At 41.5% G+C, this 20,748-nt stretch overlaps 1 protein-coding gene across 2 annotated transcripts in view; it reads right to left on the bottom strand.

Annotated features, from left to right (window-relative positions):
- DPYSL3 (dihydropyrimidinase like 3) overlaps positions 1-20,748 on the bottom strand; it is a 106,491-nt gene that overhangs the window by 62,452 nt on the left and 23,291 nt on the right. The window contains exon 1 of one of the 2 annotated variants that reach the window (XR_014788373.1): positions 5,410-5,588. The exons of the other annotated variant lie outside the window; for it this stretch is intronic. The gene's annotated coding sequence lies outside the window, so the exon portion shown is untranslated. Of the gene's footprint in view, positions 1-5,409; positions 5,589-20,748 lie in introns of those variants that run through there. 2 annotated transcript variants of the gene reach the window in all.

Below are 20,748 nucleotides of genomic sequence, written 5' to 3'. Positions count from 1 at the left end.
TCACATGCCTTTTGTAATTTGAGGTGTCTTGTCCCCAGGCCAAGCCATTAGGTATTAAACCCACTGCATGTACAATCCTCAATCCAACACCTCCTTTTCCTCTAAAATGAAGCCACAGTATCAACAGAACCCAAAAATTGGGCTCAAAAGTGACAACACTTTGCTTTTTTTCCCCTGGGTAAGTATTCAACACAATAGAATCATAAAGTTGGAAGGAATCTTGGAGATCATCTAGTCAAATTGCCTGCTCAATGCAGGGAGATGCATTTTTCAGATAATCAATTAAAAGGCAGCTAAGAGTTGCTTGTATGCCTCAAGCAACAGAACTTCCATGCTATGAACTTCACAAGGTGTAAAATCGAGGTTCGATATTGGCAGTGGCCAGGTGGGTGGGTGGGTGGATTTAACACGCATCAGCTATTTATTTCATCTTTCATACTGTTTTTAACAGACAGAGCAGACCATGCCTTCTCTACTAGGTCCTCATACTTGGGAGGACATTTCAATTTGACCGTTGTACAAATATAAACACTGGGGAGAAACAGAATGCATATCCAAACTGAAGAAGAGCCCAAGTTATAAGAACAAGGGGTTTTTTTTTGTATTTTTTCCAGCCTGATCTCAAGTTCATTTCTCATATTAGTTTTGAACGATTTTGGTGAATTCTCAGGACTTCATATTGAAAGATCTATGGAAAACAGATGAACTACATCTTTTGGATAACAGTTTTGCATAAAAGATAAAGCAAAATGCCTGGAGCAGCTCCACAGTTTGTGCATCTTGTATTCTACATTATGTTTTCATGGATCCTTAGGAACAGGTTTGACTCTCAGAAGTACATTCATGTTTTAAAGTATCAGATAATCAGACAATAAAGTCAATTTGAAAGTATATGCAGTTTCACATAATCACTCTGCACCATGCAGAGAGAATGGTCTCATGATACACAATGATGTGGAACTTAAGCAGGTTTGGCCCTGTGAATTAGCTGGATGGGACACTGACTTACAACCATATGTAAGCTGCCCTGGGATGTGTATATTAAATTACACTTCCTTGTACACCATCACTTATTACTTTTCTTTCAATTTGGATAATGCTGACATATTTTCCTGTCTATACTCAATTCCCACTTCTCTGCAGCACAGGTCACCTGATGCTCCGAAATAACTGGGTACATGCTTCAAGATTCAGATCAGAAAAGGAACAGGCTAGCTTGAGTCAGAGAGATAGTACTTTCCATATTTAAAATCCACAAGGCACATTGCTTGGAAGCAGACCAGAGTTTTAAATGTCATTCCTCTTACTGAAAGGAACATTACAAAGGTATTGTAATGACAACAATACATCTCACTCTTGTAGAGGACAGTACTGTAGTGTCCCCTTTTCTAACTAAGATAATCAAAATACCATCACCCTTGGGAATTGCAGGGGCAAGTAAATACTGTTGTACATAACCCACAAGGTGGCTCAGGTATCTATCATGTGTTATCCTGGGCCATGTGATTGCTGCTGGAAATCTGAACTCATGAGTGACTTTCTGTTGGGTTTTCTAGTTGGGTATGTATAATGGACAGACCCCCTATAGCATATTCTTATACACTGGAATATATTATGAAGATAGGAGCTCTCTAGTGTACACAAAGATGAGAGTAAGACTGGTCTAAAAGCAAAAGCGCGGAGTTGATGCAGATGTATTTGTGCACGTCACTTTACTTTCAGACCTCCATTTCTCTGCCAAAATGGAGGTGACAACCTTCTACTAACCCAATGAACAGGAGGAGACACAAAATGTTCCAGATCCAAAGTGACTGAATTTGCTCCTGGCATCATAACCAAGATGCAGCAACTACCTCAACTATTGTCATTTTATTTGGCAAGATATTTTAAAATTCTTATTTTAAAAAAATAGCATGGATTGTTCTTGTAATTTAGTTCCTAAAGAGACTCTTCTGAGCATGCTACATACACATTGTTTATATATTTTGTATCTTATTTGTCTCACATCTCTTAATCTAAACACACTGGAATTTTCCAGTCAAATCTTCAACTATCTTTGCCATCATCACAGGCTCAGGTGCAATGCTCATGGTTAGCACTAATATATGATTTGCAACTCCTTCTATTCAGCTTACCTCACCATCTTCCTCAGGTACTTAGGTAGAGTAGCCATTCTATGCATATAGAGCCATATTCAAAATGGCAGCGTCCACAGAACACACTGAAAATAGCCATGTATATACAGTACAGCTGCTGTTCACAAGTACCAGTATGAAAAACAGTCAATCGCCCATCTCCATTTCGTCAAACTGTTTTCCAACAATACACAAGATGAACATTTGCACAGGCTTGGAGGTGTACATGATTGTGTGTCTGAGATACATGCAAGTAACACTATCATTCTGCAAGAGTTTGCCTTATCCATAATGATCACTCAGAAACAGTTATGTTTACCTGTAGGCAAAAGCCCCATACATACAACCAGGCAATACTACCTGTAGAAGCATACCGCTGTTTTTATACCAACAACTACTACTAGCAGTGGGATTTATTACTAGCTATGACAAGAAGGGGACTTTGGTTAATGACACAGCTGATCACTGCTCTTATACCTTAGAGTGGATTTTCCTGGGTCTCAGGTGTTTTCCCACAGCACTGCAATCCCCTGGTAGTCAACCTGCCAAATGAGAAAAAATTGTGGGCTGTGCACAGCCTGCACTGTCCACATTTGCAATCAGTGCTGTGGGCATATAAATCGGGAGCCACATTATATCCTTTCCCTCTTAGAAAGTACTTCTGGTTGCATTGTGAAAGGTACAATGGGATCAAAGGACACACCCTACAAATTGCAGGGAGACACCTCCCTTTTGGAAGGAGGTGCCCCATCACATCTAATGAAGCAATTCCTGAGTGTCTCGTCTGCAGGGGAATTACATCTTGAGTACTGAGTAAGGAATGCTCCCACAATAGTGCAACCTTTCTATTACTGTAGTAAACAGTCACCATGAAGTACATAACTGCCAATTATTAACACTACCAGTCAAGTTGGGTGTATAGCAATATTACAGTGCATAGTTAGAAAAAAAGGCATCCTCACAAACTTTTTTAAAGGATAAAATTCAAGACAGAGCATTCCTGAGAATGCTAAAAATTATTTGAAAGGCATAGCATCATCTTCTCAGAAAGAATATTTATTTTCTGTACTTCTACCCCAATACTTTCTACTGACCATGTTAAAAAACACATAAAGCCATTCAAAACAGCACCGATAAAAGAACCACAACAAAACTGGAAAAGCTAAATCCACATCTGCTCTTTTTCTTGTTGTCCCAAAGCAAAGGACACCACAGAGCAGTGAGCATACTGCCAGAAGAGGCCAGAATATGAAATCTAGACATTAGGGCAGGTGACCAAGCCCCTGGTGCAGCTGGACTTCCTGTTATTTCAAAGAAAGCATTGGATATGCTGAATATCAAGGTAGGTGTGGCCACTCTGCACAGACACCCAGAGAAGCAAAACTGCTGCAGTCAGGTGCAGTAGCACAAAAGAAAACAGTATCATAGGATTTAGCTAATGTAGGTCACACCTTATAGAACCAGGGGAGAAGAAAATGCACCACTTTTACATGGCTCCTTAGTTTTTTGTTTTTTAATCGAAAGCAGGTAAGAACTGGTTTAACTATTTAAAAGATTGGTTCCCATTGGGTTAATATTGAGACATTAAAGGCAAATAATTCAGTAGTGTTCAAAATGGTACTTCACAAAGCTGAATGTGAAATAAGGTGTTGCCTATGTCTGCTCCTTTCCATAATTAGTCCCAAGTGTCTGTACTGGGATCCTCAGTATATTGCACCTTAAAAGAAAAAGGTCTCACCCAATGGAGGGACTAAAAATGTTGTTTCTTGCAAGGGGAAAAAACAAACCAGCATCTTTGATTAAGGTTAATTTCCTTATTTAAGGTCACAGGAAAAAATGCCTCACACACCACAAAATGAATTAATGAGCATCAATGTCACAAGAATGTTTTAAATCCAAGAAATGAGCAACCCCCCAAAAAAACATTCAACCAAAAATATGTTTTTGTAAATCCCAACAAAACCTGAATCTTTTTGGGAAATTATTTGCTCTCTAAGCAGGTAGTCTTAGAAGACAATATATCCTCCAAGCTTCTTTTTTCTCCCGTGTATGTGTTGCGTGTGTGTGTGTGTGTGTGTGTGTGTGCTTGGTTGTGCTTCCTTTGTTTGCCTCAAAGATGGAGTAGCCACTCGTTCCCCCAATGCATACCCTATCCCACAAAAGATTTCATTAAAATGCATTGGAGACAAAGCACAGCTGCACTCCTTGCATCTGAAGCCAGCAACAATAAACCCCAGGCCTATTAAAGACTAAGGGAGTACCCCCATTGCAAGGCGTTTAATTGCATCAACAATAAATCAGGGTGGAGTACGAAGCCACTGGAAATGCATCTGCAGGGCACACACTAAGAAAGATGCAAAACCTGCGAATTTTCACAACATTTCACTTTCACGCTCTCCATCAGATACCTTTTCCTCCATGTTAACAAACACCCCCAAACACACTATTTAGATGCAGAGAAAAAATACATCCTTTATACTTGTTCGTATATCAGAGGTTTCACTTTCATAGAGGAATCAATTCCTCCTTTTTCCTGCGCCACTCAAAGCACATGACGCACCCAAATATGCAGCAAACAAAACTATGCAGCAGGCAACTTGAGCATACCGGCGTCCCTGCTTAAAAAAGAGTGGTGACAGAACAAAAAATAAGGATCAAAACCAGCCTGGTTTAAAAGTCAGCCTGACTTGGTCAGATCAGCTCCTCCCAAAAAGACAGGGTCTGTCCAAAGCATGAAAAAGTGATCAAACATCCTGAACTGAACGAGGAGGAGGGACACCCACTCCCACTATGCAGGTTTGCAAAACAGAATGTCATCAAATCCTGACTATGTTCCACAGACATGGACAACAGCCGTTGGGGGTGCGGAGAGTCTATCGCAACAGTTTGGGACATGAAAATATTGCAGACTAGTATCGCTGCCTTACACAAAGGTTTTCTAAATAGCAATTTAACAGCATAAGACAATGAAGATCTTTACACCCATCAATTGCACAGATTACAAAAATCCAAGATTTGCTTATTCGGAACCATCCCTGTATGCACCCCTGCCCTTTCTGCAAGCTGACTGGCTATATAATATCACTATTCTCTACACACACACACACACACACGCGAGCACCCTCTAAAGCAAGTATGTATCGGTTTCTTACAAAACAGAGCAGAGGGGCTGATATGTGGTAGGGTGGAGTAAACTGGTACAAAACAAATAAACAAAGATCATGCATAAATGGCAAGAATGGGGGGGGGGGAGAACAGAAATTAAGCCACTCACAGTTATCCTGGGGATGTTCTTCTTGCCCTGGTAACCAGACATGATGCGGGGTTGTTGTTGCAGGGGCAGAACTGGCTCCTACCCTCCAACCTAAGACCAGCACCAGCTTGCAAAGAACCTCAAGCTCAGGTGGAACAAATGGTGCTTCCTTCCTTTCCTCTTCTTTCCCTCTCTGTCTTGCCCCCTCCCTCTTGTTTCACACAATAGTAAATCCTCTTCCTCCCTCCTCTTTTACCAATGACAGCTGGGACCCTGTAAGACAAGAATGGCTGATGAGACGACTCCTCCCTTCTCCTTCTTCCCAGTCTCGCTTTCTCTGTGTATTGATTTCTCTCTGCTTGCTTCATTTGCCTCACCCACTCCGTACTGCTGTCACTGCAGTAACACGTGACAGCCACCAGAGGGTAGCAGTGGAAAGACTCCAGCCATCAGCTGAGCTAAGCAAAGGGTCTGGGGCAGGGACTGCAAGCTCTTTCCCCAGAACGTAGTAGCTTCTGCAGTAGCTAAGCTAGAAGCAAGCACAGACGATGCAATGGAGCAGTTAGAAGTTGCAGTTAGAAGCTGAATACAAATGTTCAGGAGTCTACAACAGCAAGAAGGAGCTACAGCTTAGTCTAGGAATTAGTCTCCATAAACACACAGTGGAAAGTGACTAGGGAAATTCCATCTCTTTCTGCCACAGTGGATTTCTAGCTTATTTCCCTGTGTAAAACAGATGGCTTAAAAGAAAATGTACATAACCAGAAGAATAACAGCTAAACTGGAACATGGAAGGGCACAGCAAGAACCATACATCAAAGGCTGTTAAGCCAGTCCTCATATTTACCAGTTCTCAACACTGTTCCTCTTTAGTATGAAAGTCTCCCTAAAAGCCCTAGTGCCAGACGTTTCATATTTGTTTGATTTATAAACCACACCCACCACCTACATTGCTCCTGCCCCCCCCCAATAGTCTTCCAGACCTCATGGTTGCAGAACCACACTTGAAAACATAACAAACACTGTTTCAACCCAATTTCACTGGGAACTACTATCTGAGGAAATTATAGACATTTTTCTTTTTTAAATCTTGCAGTCGTCAGGAAAACTGTGTGGAAAGGGGAAACATGCAAAAAGGGTTGCAAGGTATTTATTTCAGTACCCTACAACTCTATTTTAAGAAACAGTCAGGCTACAATATATTTTTGTGAAGATTTATTTGGAAATCTTTGTCTTTTGGGCTCTATTTTTCTATGGAAATATTAGATGGATTTTTCTATGGAAATATTAGATTCCAATCCATGAACAAGCTGAATTCTATGAACGTAATTTACTTACACAAAGCTGGGAAGAACAAAGTAAGCAAAAAACCAAAACCTTTTTTGTTCCAAGGAGCTTTTTAGTGTGGTTAGTGGGTTCAAGATAGTTGCTGTGGTTTGTGAGTATTGTGCTTCATACCTGATGTGAGATAATCTCCATTTGCAGAACACATGTATGCACAAAGTATCTGCTCTGTAAACTGAGGGGGAAAATACTGTAGAGTCAGTGCATGTGGTAGAATTAAACTATCCTAGGCACATACTAGAAGTACCACTATAAAAATCCAAGGCTTTAACTACAGGTCTCAAGTGAGGCTTGGACCTAATCTAGCACACTATCCAGGACTGCATGTGTGCAAATCCCAGAGTCTTCTCTTCAGGCTCCACCAGCTACCACTAAGTGAACCTATAGACTATGCAGATAGGAAAGGGCCCTTATGCACTTATATGGATTCTACACCACACTATACTATAGATGGAAGGAACCACTTGCCCTTATTTGTAATACAAGCAAAAACATTTGCCATTTGGGCTGTCACTGCAATAAACCCACAGTAACTAGCAAAGCAAGTTAAACTATCAGATTAAGCCAATCTGTGTAACATATACCCATTCTTGTTTCTCAAAGTGGATCTAGGATCTGCCTTCCATGAGAGGAAGGGTTCTGTTCATGGAAGTTCTCTCTCCAATTTGGGGGGATCCCCCTCCTCCCACTCACCAGGTTCTCCTAACTGTAGCATATTCAGGGGATTGGAGGGACTACTGTGCAAAGGAGGGAGCTGGGAAGTCTACTTCTATTAGCACAGCTGATCCAGCCTAAATCTGGATCCAGCTCTCAGTGATTGTTCACTTTGATAAATATGCAATGAAATATTTTCACCTACTTTCAAATCCCATCAACTTGCATCAACCTTTGAATCCATGCAGAGAACTGAGAGAACAAGAATCCAAACAAGGACTTTCTTTTTTATGGGCCTTTAATACATATTACTTATCCTGTACCCTTCTGCTACACAATCTCTCCCTAGATTTCCCACTTTCTACATTTGCTCTGCCCTCGGATCCTCTCTTCTTCATGCATCTCACCTGCCATGCCATGGAAAAGCCAGTACTGGTTTGAAGATTAAATGTGAGCCAAGGACATCCATCAAAATTCTCAAGGGAGCAGCTTATGCCTAGAGACTGGAAATTAAGAGAAATCCTCCTCCTCTTCTCTTGGAGTTGGAGTAGGTTTGTCAAACACAGCAAGATCGCAACACAGCACTACCATTAAATATATAGCCAGAGAGTCTATCAGGGAATCTGAGTGGGCTGTGGACACAGCTTCCTTTCAAAAATAGTATCACTCATACAGCCTGTTCTTTAAGGAAAATTCAGTATTTCTGCAATGCACATATACTAGTAGTTCTACTAAATCCCATTTATAAAGAGCTCTAGGCTTCCTAATCCCAGGAACTCCACTAAAAGCCATGGACTTTCTATAACAAGCTATTCTTTTCTGCACAATAGCACTGAGAAGAGATGAGATTTTATAAATCAGAAGATATGGACGTAATAAGCACAACAATGATAGTTCTACCCTTGCATAGCCCTCCCCAGATTTTGTGGTTCCCAAAGCCATCTGCCCCCACTTAGCTTGCAAACAGACTTTTGTCTGGTTCCCTATGTCAAGTAAGAATCATTTCACAGTGGCTAGACAAGGAAGAGTCTTGGTTTGGACTGTTTTTACTTTCAAGCCATTGATGTGCCACACATGACTAAAGGCTGGATTGAAATTTAAGCTAGATCAACAGCAATGACAGAAGCAGACTTTCCCATGCCCTCCTTCCCAGGGCAGCCCCTCCACCCCCCTGAAAATTCTTCACAGAAAGTCAGGAGACCCTGCTGAATGGGGTGAGCTGTGGATCCCAAAAAATTGGGCAGAAGGACCTTCTGCAAGCAAACCCTTTCCACTCGCAGAAAGCAGACCCTGGATCCAACCCCAATACAAGTAATGTGTGGGCAAACAGGCCTGCAATCCTACAGACTCATTTGCAAGTAAAGCCTTCACTCTCTCAAAAGAAGTACACTGGCTCTGGAGAGTAGCAGCACGGAGCTAGAGAATCAGTAGTGGATAAAGGCTGAGATTGCAAATGGATGACTTAGGCTGTTTGGTCAGCCAGGCCACATGAAATCAAAGAAAACAGATTCACAAAACCAAGTGGTCCTATTATGTTCAAGCAACCTGAAAATCTGGAGGGCTGTGATGCTAGCAAATATAGTTACCAGTGCAAAACTGTGGAATTTCCACAGAGCAGATTTCAGTACCTTTTCAAACTCCAAACTGTTATGACAAAACAGGTCAGTCAAGTAAACTAATGCAAGTCAATGCAATTTGTGTTATTTGTGCTAGTTGAAGAATTCGAGCTTGCATTCTAAGATGCAGAATTTTAGGACATCCCAACTATACTTGGACATGATACAAGAAGAGGGGCAAATGATAAAATTACCTGCGGAAAAGAAACACATTATGACAGATGATCTAAGCAGCAAAAGAACATGATGTAAGGTAGGAAAATGAATTCCATTTCAAAGATGATCCTAAAGAGACGCAGGAATCCAAGGAGGGGTGGATGAAATATGGCCTGAAATCTTAGGACATCTGCCTACCCTTCTTCTCAGGAGAAATCCCCTCAGTTCATCCCATTACTCCTTCCTGTGGGTCACAAGGATCATCACATTTAGCAGTCCACTGTTAGCCAACCTTCTATTAAGCTTCACTAGAGGCTGCAGAGAAAATGGCTCTAATTACACTTGTAGTGTGGTAACAAAATTAGGCAGACAGCTGCCTGATTATCTAGAAACAGTTGGACCTTTTGCCACTACTGAATATCCAGAAATCCACAGTTTGGAAACAGCAGTACAAGTCTGCATCAAAGTCAATGTTTTCTAAAGGAAATTGCAAAAAGAAAGAAGCTTTAGAACACCTTTCCACATGCACAATTTGCTACTAGCTGGTACCCAAATATATGTAGGGGGCAGGAACCTAACTATGAGGTCCACCAGTCAAACTGTGCTATGAATTGTCCAGGCTCTAAGCTAATGTGCTGGTGCTTCCCACTACCTCCACGGTCACTTGTTCAGCACCTAATGGTCCATTAGAATGGAGCTTGTATATTAATGTATCCCTTTAGTTTTGGCAAATAAGGCAATTTTAGGCGCACTAGTGAACTTCGCTTGTTCCTTCTTATGAGATGTATCTAAACTTACGGAAATGGAAGTCTGCTTATGCAACACGGTTTCCTGCACCTACTCACTGCAGCTCCTTCTGCTCCCCCTCCCGCAGCCCCTCCTGAAGGTAAAAGTCCCTTCAGGAAAGCCCTGGGGTATAGAAGTGGGAGGGGGGAATCAGCAAATCTGGGCAGAGGCAACTTCCACTTGTGTAACTTTGAATAAAATCCCATATGTATTATTGGTCAAAAGCTTTGTGGGCAACATCTAGTTTCCTAATTTTAAAAATATTGTCTCCCATTTCTCTTGGGCCTCTTGAAGAGTTGAAACCTTTATCTGTTTGCCTTTGCAGCTACAATAGGGTGAAAGCTGACAAAGATTAATCTGGCAGCAAAGTTAAATTCTTCTTGCACTATTTAACTTGACAGCATATCACACAATATCCACATATTTTAAGACATTTCAATATTTTCTCCTTCAAAAAAATCTGATCACAGAGTTTTAAAAATCCAGTATTAGCAGGCCAAATGGATCTGTTGGGAAGCGTACATGGGTGGGTAGGTCTATTTTTTGTATTGCCAAGTAATATTTCCTCCTCTTTAAACATTCATTTGTGAATGTTGTTTGTGAAAAAGCATTTACTTCTCAGATTCAATATGAAAGACATCAGCAGCCACACCAAGCCTATGCCAGAAATGTCCCACTTTAGAGTTCCCCCCACAATTAGCCTGGATGGCATATGTTGCCAACAAATCCTTTCAGGACTTGTTTCATCTCTTTTTCACCTCTGTGAAGTCTTCAGTTTTTTGGAGAAAAGCAGTTATCTTTTCTTGCGTCTGCCAAAAATCACACTGGAAATAGAATGGCACAGAGATACAGACTTACACCACTGATGACAACAGTATGCTGTCATATAGGCCTCACCCAATTCCTCCAACAAAGGGCCAAACTAGGTGATATGTTTGCAATCCATGATTGGATTTCCCTATCACTTCTTTTTAAAAAAACATAGCCGTAGCCACCTCCCACCCCAAAATTGACCATGGAACTCGGGAGGAGATAGTACCCTTCCCCACTGCACTGTTTCCTGATGTAAATGCTTTCCTTCAAGCTATTATGGGGCAAATTGTAGATAGGGGACATTTACACCAGAAAACCATGCAGGGAAATAGTTCATCCCCCTGAAGCACTGCAGTCCCAATCAATTTGGGAGGTGGGGAAGCATGGACATTTCTTAAAGTAAATGAAAGAAACAGAAGACCTGATTATGGATCTCATACATCCTGTCTAATTTGGCCCAAAGGCTTTTTGTCTGGGGGGTGCAACTCCAGTGATACCACATTTACCAGTAATCATCCTCAGGTAACCATTTTATTATGTTTTTGAAGTATAATGATGACTTGTCCCTTTCTAAATAAAGAAGTGTTTTTGTTTTCCACTGGAAACTACAGCTGCTCAAGATTCCGACACTATTCCAGTTTTAAGAGAATACTGAAGGAACAGCTGTTTTCTCCTTCACCTCTTTCTTCAAAGACACCAACACAGATGCCAGTCCATGTGTATCTGTTCATTACTGTTACATGTGCCATCTGCAGGGCCAATCATGAGGCCAGAGAGGTTGCTGAGAGGCTGCACAGTAGGTCAGAGATCTTTAAGAGTATCCTGTGTATTTGGAAAATACAAAGGCATTACTTGCCCTCTCTCTCCTACATTCATATCCTGAACGATACAAAGACAACATGGAGACTGTTGTGAAGATTAGAGTTATGGAAGTGAAAAGCTTTGAACACTTGAAATGCACTGTATATATGGAAATTATTTAAAAGGCGAGGACACCACAGCCTTCAGAATCTAAGCAGGAGTGACATTCCAGTTGTAAAGACAATACAAGGAAGCACTTGATTTCAGCAAAATATATCCCAGGAAACACCACCTTGTTTCCTGGGATATATCTCAAGAACAAATAGTACTATTTACATTCAGCCCCAGGTGAAGTCGCTGTTTAGTGCTGCACTTTTAAACTGGTTGTGGGGAAATCCAAAGGCTAACTACACATTATGCACTAATGTACACAGGAGAGCAGTTTTTTAAAAGGAAGAAAAACAGCTTTATATAACTAGACTTTAGAGCGAGGAATGGGTTTGTGGAGAGTGCTTAATCCTCTCCCACTCTCTGTTTCTCCACTCTCAAATTGTCCCTTCCGGAAGCAACTCTGTAAACAAAAGAAGGCTATCTGTGTTCCTCCTTCAAGCCAAACTACACACTGTAGCCAGAGTTCAAATCCCAGTGATATGAGTTTTTCAGAAAACTCTGAATTGGGAAACATTCCTATGGAAATTAGTCTAATTTGCATAGGGTCATTTGCATTGCAAATGCAAATGTTTGTATCAGAAAATCTTCTGATGTCCTAGACAGTGATTGGATTTAGCATGTTTATTTTATGTGTATTTAGTAAACAAAGCTAAAAAAATACCCCATGTTATTTTTTGTCCCAACAGACAAGCATTTGATCTGAAATATTTGAGAAAAAAAGAGATTTAAATGTTGTATTATGTAGTCATTTTACTGAATACTTTTTAAAACATAAAGACAATAGCATGTACTTCCTTTACACTTTTAAATGTACCCCCAAATCCAAGAAACGAAAACTGTTGGCAAATTAATTCAGCCTTTCCCAACCTGGTGCCCTCCAGATGTGCTGGAGTACAATTCCCAGCATCCACAATCAACATGTCGGGCTGGGGATATTGCGAGTTGTAGTCCAACACAGCTTGGGGACACTAGGTTGGGGAAGGCTGCACTAATTTGTTTTAGCAACCTAAAGAACTGTGCATGATATGCTGACTACCACTCATCTATTTCAACAGTTTAATCTCCTGAAAAACTTTAATTACAACTTTGAAACTTCCAAGCTTGCCAAACATGGTATTATTTGCAATTGGCATCCATTCATTGTTATTAATGAATTTATGAAACAGAAAATTTTCCATGGAAAAATAAAGCACTGGAAAAATGTCCACTACATCTTCAATTATAAGTAACAAAAAGTATATAAAGACGGATAAGAACACATGTGCAGCAAGCATGTCGCTGAGCTTTCCACGTAAATGTTGCAAATTCTACAAAGAGATGTAGAAAAAATGCAAGAAAAACAAAGTAGGTTATTACAGGTTTTGCAAAACAGTACCATCATTTTATTATTTCTGGGAGAACAGCGAAGCACTGTATCCTGAACCTTCCCTTACAGACGAGAAGATACCCTGAATGAAACAGGGCATCTGAGGATATTGTGATTTGAGCCAAAAAGAGGGGAGAAGGTTCACTGTAAGATTTCTCTCATCCCACCCCCAATGCAGCCATCGCCTAGTCAATACCGTGAACAGTGTTTATTTTCCCACTGTAGTAATTCAGTTTCCTGACAGGATTGAAGGGCGAAGCTAAGTCCGTAAAACCAAGACATTTGTCCCATATCCCCCTAGTTATATCCAATACTGACAATACACAGAGGAAACTAAGATTTCTGCTCTGGCCAGCCTCTTTACTCCATCTTTCAGAACATGCAGATGTATCTAAATGTATACTTCCCCAATTGACGAGATCTGGCGCGTTCAGAGTCGTATGGCTGTAGACTTTTCCCAATTGGGATATGGAAAGGTCATCGGTGTAACAAAGTCTTAACACAACTGGAGAGTCCATTTGGATGAGGAGTATGATCTAGTAACATTTTCCTGTTTTCCCAACCCATCTCTAGGAAAGCAGACTGGATGTTTGTTTTTGTTTCTATCATTCTTTTTCTCCATCCATAGCAACTGTTCTCCTTCACTCACACCAACACATACAGATTTCTATGGACCAATTCACACATTTTATTTTTCCCACTGTAACCATGTATATGAAGTGCTAGTCGTTTTTCTCTGCCTAGGAATTCCCACAATCACGGCTGCGATTTGACCGCCACTGACACACATAGTGAGATTGTATCACATGTAGCCCCGGACAGATGCTCTGGTTGAGACTGAGTGCAATGAGTCTATAGTTTCAAAGGACCACTTCACAAGATGTCTACCACATAAAAGCTACATGAAATTTCATCAGTATGGCAGCTACTATGTGTAGTGAGCTGCTATGTGGTGTTTCCCAGACAATTTCATCAGTGCCACATACACAAAATGGGTATTTTTCAACAGCATGGAAATCAAACATATGGCAAGCCCTGATCTGCATGTCAAGGCCTATACATGGATAGCTCTCCAGCCAACACAACTTATGCAAAAGAATATGAGCAATTATAATACAAGCACACTGGGCTACAACATACACATACACTTATGTGTAATAGTGTGTTTCACAGCACCATTTTGTGGTCTACCTCCTTCTTTCCATTTTGTGTGAGGCAGCCACCAGACAGGTGCAGCTTCAAGCAGTTTTCATATGGAATTCACAGAAAGTAGGCCTTAACAGTGCATCCATTAATGACCTCACAGTTACGACAACTATACACCTGAGCACAGTCTCATGGACCTTTCTGCTAGCTGACCTTAAGCCTTAGGCAACTGCATGGCTTGGGCTCCTGCATACCTAACTACTAGAAGATATGATGATGGTCACTATCATTAAAAAAAGAACAAAAAAAGATTAAACATGTTTGTGGAGGATACATCTATCTATGACTATTAGCCATGATAGCCAAATAGAACTCTCATGTAGAGGAAGCAAATCTACAGAAGATAGCCACTGACATCAGGTCCTGTTTATGAATTCCCAAATGAATCTACCTGGCTACTCTTGGACGATGCAAAATGCACCTTCTTGCTGTGTTTCTTCTAAGATTTTGGTGTAGGATGGCAGCAAGGACCATAAGCAGTACGTATGCTATTCAGATTATGCTTTCTTAAGACTTCTTTCTTAAGATCTAACTGGTTTTCTCTTGTTTAAAAAGTTGATGTAAAACATTGCCATGTGGCCTGTCTAGTGTTTTGTTGTTCTCCAGGTCATACTGGAATTGAACAATGAGATTTATTGTACTTACGCTATCTCAAGGGAATGTCAGTTGGAAGATTAACATACAGGCATGAAAGCTATGAACCTAAATACATTTACTCATGAGTAAGCACGCTGTGCTGAACACAAACTAAGCACTGGCTCACAAGATGCTCAGGACTTGCACATTCACCAAGCCGACACCAAGTGCAACATTGCCATTCTTTCCAAACAGCTTTCCATCTATGTAATAATACCTTTACGCATGCAAGATAAAAGGTTTTTAATTTTTTTTAAATTATCAGGACATTACAGGGCACCACTCATGTCCTCTGGCCTTCACTTAAAGAAGTTCATATTGTATACAAAACTACAAAGGAAGCCAATGGAAAGTGTATTAAGTGGGAAATTCTGTTAAGTTCTGTTGTGATTAAGGGCCATAAAAGATGGGAGAGAGAGAAACATCCCAGCTGATCACACAGCCCCCTAAACATCTGATGTTCACATCTAACAATTAGAGTTCTTTAAATGGGTCTGGATTTGTGTTTTCACTAGTCATAGTTAGCCCCAAACACAGTTTGAAACCACGGTTAGAAGCAGGTTTCCAAACTGTGGTTGGGGCTAATTATGGCTAACAAACACTCCAATTGTTTTGATTCAGTTATTGTAAGCTGCTCAGGACAGTGACCTGTCATATCATACTTTGTAAAGTGTCATGCACAGAGTTGTCCCTATATAAGTAATATAATAGTTATCATCATGAACATAACACTAACCATAAATAGGTCCAAAAATGAAAGGGACAGGGAAAAGATATCCATGAGAGAGTGAAAGAGCACAGCAAGCCTGTGAGGTACTCCCACTATAAACCAGTAAAAGCTTCCATTATAATGAGTTCAAAAAAGGATTAGGTAAATTTGTAGAAGACTCATCCAGGCAATGATGACCAGTATACAGGATGGAGCTGTGGGATGTGCATGTGTCTTAAAAGTCTGATCATTCTGGGTATATGACCATTCCATAATGATCCAGAACTGCTCACGGCCAAAGGTGAAGTTCAAGTGTAAGGACCTTGGCTTTTACTAATACAGCAACTCACGTTTGTTTGTTAGGTATGCCTCTCATTTTTCATATTATTTGGATTATTTTCATAACTGTAATATATTTTTGTACATATATTACAATGTAGACAAGTCAGGGGTTGATATGCATGCCCCTGGGTTTTCCTGGTTATTCAGTGACAAGATCCTGGAATAGCTAGGGCTAGTTGAACAGAACAAAAGGGAATCAGGACAAGGGCTCTTTAAATGGCTCATGACCTCAGGGAGGTGGAAGAGGCAGGGCAGAAGCAAAGGATAAAAGCCTAATGCTGGAGGCTCAGGGAGGAAAGAAGGAAGACAAAACAGGAGTAAAGAGGCTCAGGAGGAGTGGCTGGGGGGAGCAACTGTAAAGGAACAAAGACCAGAAGGTACAAAAAGCAGGTAGTAAGCCTGGAAAGGCTCTTGCTGGCTCACTAGGACAAAAAACAGAAACAGATGACTACAAATGGGAGGTGAGACCTACAGTACAGATAGCAGTGAATAGATTATTACCAAAAGGAGTGGATAAAAATAGACTTAACCATTTGCAACAAACTCAGTAAGGTTCATCCTGACCCTATAACTACTTACAAATGACTGACTTCACAATGCAGGCAATTTTTCTGATCCTGCAGGTACTTACTTATATCCATTGGCATTCAGCCTGGTCCTGTATCCACTTACCTCACTCAGTGAATAGTCATCCTGGTCCTGCAGATATTTATCTGTATCATCTGCTGACATTCAGCCTGGTCCTGCAGTTACATTGCTCAATGAACCTCCATCCTGGTCCTGCAGATACTTATCTGTATTGCCCACAGACATTCATCCTGGTCCTATAACTATTTACCAACAGTAGTGTAGTGGCAAATTCAGAAGCGCAGGGTCCCTTCATGACAGTCACAGCCATGCCCCCTCACAGCCATGCCCCCTTCTAAGATTACCCAACCTTGTAAGATATACAACCTTCAACTGGGATCCAAAAACAGTACAGCTGAGAGTAAGGCAATGGTATTTTAACTAGATGTCTGAGAAAAAAATGCAGGGGTGTTAAAATCTTTTTCACTCACTCACTCAAATACAAACATTTTAGGTTTTCAAAATATGATACTCTGTGGAAGCTTCACCCTCACTCAGTGGCAGGGAAGGGGAGGAGATGGCTGGAAGAGCCTGGCCCACAGCAGTAGGCTGGGAGTGGGAGGGACCTGGCTGAAACCTGGCTCTAAAAAATGTCCTGGGTCTTCATCCCTGTGAGACCCTACCACCACTACACCAATATTGATAAAGGCCATACTGCCTTATCCTGTGAATACATACATTGTCACCTAAGAAGTGGTCCTGATCATGCAACAACAGAGTATAATGAAACTGTGAGGTAATAAAGATCAGTAAAGTTTATAGTTGCTGTATTTATGTTGTCAAGTTGTTCTTTTCAGATGAAAGCAGCAAGAAATTACACATTCCCCCTGGTGGAGGGGAAACCCCTTTTGACAACAACAAACCAACACTGGGTGCTTATTTTTAAGCACACTGTAATCACTGCAACTGGAAGCTGAGGTCAGTGGGACATAATATAAAAGGTCTCCCCCATGATGGATGAGTTCATTATATCATCCAGTTAAGTGTCACTGCTCCTATTGTCCATCTTAAGTAGCAGCTCAAGTGTTTAGATCTTCCATTAGGGATGCACAACCTTTTTGGACCCAAGGGCCATGCTGGGTGTTGCTGGGATGGTGGGGCCACACATGTGCAAGTGCATGAACACACCGCGCACAAACACACTACTTATTTGCACGCACACATGTGCATGCACAACCCCATCAGGGGTTACTGTGGGGGGATTGCTGGGGGAGAGAAGAAGCTGTGGCCTACTGCTCAGCCCAGCTGTCCTGACCCAATTATTGCTTTACCGATCATTTCCTGGGATCTTTTTGGAAAGAAAAAACATTCTAGGAAGAAGCTCTATGATTCCTGCCCTGGAAGCTCGGTTCCTAGAGCACCCTAGGAAGAAGGCAGGAGCCTTCAAGTATTGCCTCCTAGGAAGATCCAGGATGCTCTAGGAATGAAATTTCTACTGGAAGAACTAAAGAGCCTGTTCCTCAATCATTCTTCTCTCTCTCTTTTCTGAATGCTGCCACTGTTTTTTTCAGTGGTGGCGGATGCTGGGCGGGGGGCTTTAAGACAGGGCTTAAGGGGCTGTGCCCCAGAACCCACACCTTTTGTAGCCCTGGTCTATCTGGTGAGCCCAGATTCCTGGACACAAACTGGCTGATTAATGGAGAACAACAACACAGCCAAAATACTGGGAGTGAGGAAATACACTAGGAGCAGCAGCAGCAAAAACATGTCAGAAATAGTTTAGTTGTTTCTGTGTGTGTGTAGCTCCCTTGCATGCATGCAAAAACTGCAATTTTGGATCACGGCCTTGGAGTTTTAGATACAGCTGTGCTAATAGGCTGGGCCTGGAACTATTGTTAACTGCAGTATTATTCTTGTATTCTTCTTGAGGCTTTTGGAATGTTTTACTGACTTATATTCAGTTAATAATTTTGGAGTTTCTTTTTGTTTTTATATTGCAACCTTTTGAGATCCTTGAAGACGGGGTGGGGTAAAAAAAAAAAGTTCTTTAAGGGCACAATCCTATGGGGATAGGCGACCCCCTCCGAACTCAGAGGCGGCCGCCTATCCAATGCAGCGCAAGTGGAGTGTGGAGAAAACCTTCTTCGCATTCTGGCAGCACTTCATTAGCGACTAGATGACTGATTTTGGCTGTCTAGCCAGAGTGGATCAGAGAGGAGGAGACTGGACAGCACATAGGAAGTGTCGTAACGATGCTTCTGCCATACCCCCCTGCCCCCAGGAGCACCGCCTTCCCTCCCATCTTCCGATCAGCCAGGGATGATCCAAGCCACCTACAAGGCGGCAGGGGAGGCAGTTTTCTGGCATGAGCTCTGAGGTCAGTTCCCGAAAACCAAAAAATCCTATGGCCATCTAGCTACTGCCTAGCGGCCATAGGATTGTGCCCTAAAACAAAAAATTAAAGATGCTTTCTTGCTGTTTTTAAAATTCTTTACCTAACATCTACTGGAAAAGAAACACAGTCCGTAATGTTTGCCAGAATTATCAGTGCTGGCTCAGTAAATAATCACTATCAGTAAAGGCTCATTCTAACTACATCTGCTTTTCCAATGATCTCATAAGCATCTCTCCCTGAGTTTGTGAAATCTGAAATGGACAGCGGCTGGTTTTCTTTAAAGCATTTTGCAATTTGCAATCCAGCTGCTCTTCCCTCAAAGCTATACCATATTTCAGTCCCTGCTTGCATGATTTCCTGTATAACTTTAACCAAATGCACACAATGGGAACAGACAGATGTTAGGCTCTCCTGCACACACACCTACTTTTCAACCTCTATCTATTTAACACACCCCACCCCCACAGAACAAAGAACTCCAAAGCACTGCCATTTCTATGATGCTTTGAATTAGATGGAAAGGTGTTTTTTTCCATTTCTACAGAAGAACATTTTACTCTTCCCCAGATTCTCTTTAATTTAAACCAACATGTTTCCAGGGAATTGAATTAAAACAATATGGATTTTTAACTGTTTCCACCTCAGACACTGCAGCTGATCTTTCTGAAAAGTTAATTTTGAGTCTACTAGAACAGTTATTTGAGTGAAGCACGGTCAAAACAGGTCTTCTAAAAACTTCAGCCTAACACACATTAGGCCTAGTTTTAAATCCAAATTTCAATGTGGCATAGCCAAGCTAGCTTTTCATTACTTGGGAGAATAGCCTTTCAAGGGACTGGATGCCTGAGTCACAGGACTGATTTGCACACAATGACAACCCAGAGTTTTTAAACCCTGGGTTGTTGTGGAAGAGCCAGCATGCTAGTCACTGCCTTCTATCACTCCCGCTTGACTCCTCATGCCAGTAGGAGTGGCTAAAAAATCCAGGGACGTTCCTTTTAGCATGACGTTCAAACCCTGAACTCTGGCTTGTCTCCCCCTGACAAGCCAGAGTTGGAATCCAGGGTTAAATTCCAATTCAGGCACATTGCAGGAGGAAGTTCCAGGAGTTAAGCTGCACATAGCAGCTGACAAGGACTTTACAGACTCCAGATCCAGGAACAGGAAGGTGGTTATGAAGCAGCAATCCCTAACAGCTATAGGCATTGGATAGTCCCTGGTAAAGTGCAGTGGGAGTCCTTTCAAAACGTTAATGTCACGTGTGGAATTTGTACACCTGAAGCCAGGGCAAGTATGCATACCTCTCAGTCCAAAGAATGGAAAGTGAAGCCCCCTGACCCTCAGTCTTCCACAAATGTAGTTGTTTCCGCATGTTTCAAACCCAGGACATCATTGCCCTTAGGAGTAATTGTCTGTTGGTTGTTAAGCAAGATTCCCTTTTTAGGCCAGCAGCAGATGATGGAGGAACTCTGCACTCTTTTGCACTCTTACAGGCAGCCTCTGAACTCTTCCAGCCACTGCCCTGAGAATTTTTATGGTTGTTTCTTGGTTTAGAACAATGGCAAGTTGATCCCCTTATGGGACCCATGCTGGATAACGATAAATAAGACGCTCCACTGTATCTGTGCCAGCACAGGCAAAAAAACATTTGTTTTCCTTTTTTTAATTTGCTCGTTTCAGCTTTATATAGATGTTTTTGGTGAAGGTTGCGCATAGCACCCACATTCAATTTGATTGAGCTTCTCAAGTCTGTTTAGATGTTCTCCATCTAGGAACAGGGAGAGGAAAACCCCTCTTG

The sequence above is a fragment of the Heloderma suspectum genome, chromosome 2, assembly GCF_057233095.1.
Source record: "Heloderma suspectum isolate Gila_16-S chromosome 2, 16-S_ref, whole genome shotgun sequence".
NCBI classification, from domain to species: domain Eukaryota; kingdom Metazoa; phylum Chordata; class Lepidosauria; order Squamata; family Helodermatidae; genus Heloderma; species Heloderma suspectum.
This window is presented reverse-complemented; position numbering and strand designations above follow the sequence as displayed.